The sequence below is a fragment of the Pongo abelii genome, chromosome Y (genome assembly GCF_028885655.2).
Source record: "Pongo abelii isolate AG06213 chromosome Y, NHGRI_mPonAbe1-v2.0_pri, whole genome shotgun sequence".
NCBI classification, from domain to species: domain Eukaryota; kingdom Metazoa; phylum Chordata; class Mammalia; order Primates; family Hominidae; genus Pongo; species Pongo abelii.
The window spans coordinates 45060300-45064741 of NC_072009.2; the positions used below are offsets into that span (position 1 = coordinate 45060300).

Genomic DNA, 4442 nt, shown 5'->3' on the forward strand with positions numbered 1-4442 from the left:
CTCCATGAGTGATAGTAATTCCTCAGCTACTTATTTTTATTTTTTATGTTTTGTGTAAATATTCTCCAGATGTTTACACAATATCGCAGTACTTCTGGATGATTTTCAGTATGTCCTGGCAACACTTTGCCTGACCACCTTGGTTGCAGATACTGACAGAAGAGGAGCATAAACCCAATGGCTAATAGGTAGATTATGATGAGCTACATGGCAATTAATGAGTCACAAGACTTCAGTAAAATTTTCCCTCCAAAGAACCTAAATACAAATATTATTATCACATTTTCTAAAAACTGAAAGCTACAGTGTAGGATTCTATGGCCCACCTCTGTCTCTTGTCAATTATTTCCTCATTTGACAGCTGCAGTTTTACTGCCGACCAGCAGGAGAAGTTGATGGCAGCGAATACTAGCATGATAAAGATAAACATCTGTACTGTACCAACCATGCTGGAATTATTTTCTGTGTTGCTAGGAAGATGAGCTCCACTTTTCCAAAACTCCAGCCATGGTGCCAACAATAATACAGAATATATGATTAATAGTAAGGGTAAGCTCCTCTATCACAGAGATGCAGGGAAAAGTGCCAGAGTCACTACACATGAGATAATCACCAAGGAATACCATATCATGACATAGATGAATTTTATTGCCTGTAGCTTAATGTCAGCAAAGTTGTTGCTGGTGTGGATGGCCAGTATATTGCAGTGAATGGCCCCATACACAACTGGTAAGAGGAAACACGTCATCAGCAATACTATTAAACATCAAAATGTTAGAGAATAATTTTCATTAGTAATGGCCACTTTCTCTTTTAAACTTACCATGTTAAGATATGTTCCTCCCTACCCACTTTCTTCAGAAAATAATTTACTTAAGAAAAAGAAAAAAGTTATTGTTAACTTTACATTATGAGGGATTTATGCCTGCAAAACCTATATTATACCTAGGAAAAACAAATAATAACTGAATACATACATACCCACATTTATAAATGTATATACACATTGCCCCCCAAAAAATAACTGGGACGTATGAAACTGGGTACAGACATTCATATCTGATGCTATAAGGTGTGACAACACATAGAAAGAAGTCTCAATTAAGAAAAAATAATGTTACCTGAATTAGCTCTTGAAAAGGTAGTTACTTTTTTATAGAAAGCTAGATTGTAAAGTAGGAAATTACAATGTAAAGTAGGAGGTGAATGTAATATAAACCTGTGTAACAGGAAATAGGAAATAAGCTGTGGAATTAAAGTAAATCCTGGAAGTGGGGCTGACAGATTTTGCTGAGTGATGGAATACAAGGTACTAGAGAAGCAGAAAAATTAAAAGATTTAGAAATTAAGTGGTATGAGTATGTGTGTTTTTGTTTATGTGTATTTATGTAATTTTATCAGAAAGTTCTTTATAAGCAAATTAATTTAATTTTTACATTGTTCTCCCAATAATTAGACTAACACGCAAAAGGAAGAAAACCAAAATTATGAAGTATTGAATAAGCAGTTTAAACAATATTGTACCACATTCAATTGAAAAAGTAAAAAATCATTGCCTATATACAGGCGGGTTAAAAAAATACATTTCTCATATACAATGAAATGAAGCCTGAAAACAAAGAGAGGCCAAATAGTCATTACTAATATAAGGTAATTATTCATTTTCTAACACCATTTAGAAAATGAATATCAAGAGTCCATTTATTACTTCAGGAATACCCAAAGAGAAACTCAAAAGCAATAACATTCTTAACTGCATTTATGAGAAATAAGACTGAATAAAAATAAATGACCTAAAAATTAAATTTTAGAAAGTAAATTTTAGCTGAGTGTAGTGACTTATACCCTTAATTCTAGCACTTTAGGAAGCTGAGGTGAGTAGATCACTTGAGCCCAACAACAAAAACAACAACAACAAAAAAGAAAACACAAAAAATGTTAGCCAGGCATAGTGCCATATGCCTGTGGTCTCAACTATTCAGAAGGCAGTGGTGAGAGGATTGCTTGGGCAAAGGAAGTAGGCATAGTACTTTTTTGCCTTGGGACTTTGATTTGCCTGTCCCCTGAGCCCAGCACTTTGGGAGGCTGATATCCAGGAATAATCTAGTAGACCAACCTTGGCAAGAGACTAGAAACTATGACCTCAGCAGAATGGACTTGAGTTCCAGTCAATATTCCTGCTGATTGACTATAGTAACTTCAGGCCCTGAATAAAGGTCAGAGGGCAGACCATGGAAGATACAGACCTTGAGTGCACCCAGTGCTCAACCATGTGCTACAGGAGCAACCTGGCACTGAGTTACCTTTGGCAGTCAAATTACTCCAGCCATGAAAATCTGCTCATTAGTCTTTTCCCTAGTGCTAGCAGGGTGGAAGATATCACAGGCTTAAATACCGTAATTTCCTTTTTCTCTAAATTGCCCTGAATCTCTGGACAGGCTTACCGTGGAAGAAAGCGTCCAAACAAAGCCAAACCATAAACACTGAATTAGGCACCTACATCACTGCGCAGACATCCATGCATAATTACAAGGATTAGGATAGATGAGAGAAACATGATGGCATCAGGTGGTCAAAATAAGGTCTAGTGGTGACTGACCCAAAGAGATGGGCATGGACACATGGCCTGACAAGGAATTCAAAACAGTTATTTTACAACAATGCAGTAGACTTCAGGAAAACACAAAGAATTCCAAAATTTATCAGAAACTTACCCAAGAGATTAAAATAGTGGGAGGAAAAAACAAACAGAAATCTTGAAGAATAAAACACAACAAAATAAAAAATGCAATCAACAGCAGTGACAATGGAAGTAGTCAAGCAGCAAAACTCAAAGACAGGTCAATTGAAAATATACAGTCAGAGGGGAAAACATAAATGAGATTCATGAGATTAATGGGATAACATCCAAAGAGCAAAGGTATCAGACACTGGCATTCAAGAGTGTGGTACAAGTGGGCAGGATGGCTCATGCCTGTAGCCCCAGCACTTTGGGAGGCCAAGGCAGGTGGATCATATGTTATCAGGAGCTTGAGATCAGCCTGGACAACATGGTGAAACTGTTTCTCTTTTAAAATACAAAAAATAGCCAAGTATATTGGTGGACATCTGAAATCCCAGCTACTCAGAAGGCTGAGTCAGGAGAATCACTGGAACTCAGGATGTGCAGGTTGCAGTGAACCACAATCACACCATTGCACTCCAACTTGAGAGACAAGAGCAAACCTCCATCTCAAAAAGGAAGTATAAAAAAAATTAGACAGCTTATTAAGAGAAATAATAACAGAAACCTTTCCAAACTTAAATAAAATATTAATATTCTGCTACAGGAATATCAAAGGCTTCCAATCATATTGAATTTCAATAAAAATATCCTATGACTTAATATAACCAAATCACCAAATATCAAAGACAAAAAGAGAATACAGATTTAAGGAGGAGAAAAATAAATAAAATATTATACCAGGAATACATCTATATAAGTAATATATGCATACTTATGATACAAATTTTAATAGATCCAAAGGAAGAAAAAAGTGCAAGATGATACTAGAAAACTTCAGCAGCTTACTTTTCAGCAATGAATATATAATGCAGACATAATTTAATAAGTAAATATTAGATTAAAATGCCCTGTAGGGCAAACGCTAAAAACAGTTACTGAACCATCCATCCAAGAACTATAGAATAAACATTCTTCTCCACTGCATATATGAAACATCTCCCAGGATATATCATACATTAGGCAAAAAAAAAAAAACAAAAAAAACAAAACAAAACACATCTTAACGAATTTGAAAAGATCAAAGTCATATCAATTATCTCTTCTGAAATCACAAATTCATAAGTACATCAAAATTAAACAACATAATCCTTAACAGCCAATGAGTCAATGAAGACATTAAAGAGAAAGCACCATATTTCTTGACACAAAAATAGAAACACAACACACCAAAACCTATGGGATACAACCAAAGCAGTTTTAAGATTGAAGTTATGGCAATAAATGCCTTCAACTAAAAGAAGATATCAAATACATAACTTGACGTTTCAATCAAGGAATTAGAACAACAAAAAGCTAAACTCAAAAGTAAAAAAAAGCAAAGTCCCTAATAAAGAAAGAGTCAAAAAAGACATATGATAACTGATACAAAGAAACAAATAAATGGTCAGAAATCAAACCAGCGATAAAAAGTCACCTGTTAAAGAAAAGCCCAGGACCTGATGTATTCACTGCCACATTCTATCTACTGTAAAAAACAAACTACTGACACTTATTTTTAACCTAGTCAAAACAAAAACAAAAAACATTAAACAAAAAAGGAAGATATGGCAACTGTTCCAACTCATTCCATTGGGACAGCGTTACGCTGATTACAAAACAAGGGTATAAGAAAAAAGAGAAAACCATGGGCCAATATATCTTATAAACATAATGTAAA

At 34.8% G+C, this 4442-nt stretch overlaps 1 pseudogene; it reads right to left on the reverse strand.

Annotated features, from left to right (window-relative positions):
- Positions 1 to 286: 286 nt before the first annotated feature.
- LOC129053275 (testis-specific XK-related protein, Y-linked-like) lies at positions 287 to 770 on the reverse strand (annotated as a pseudogene).
- Positions 771 to 4442: the final 3672 nt, after the last annotated feature.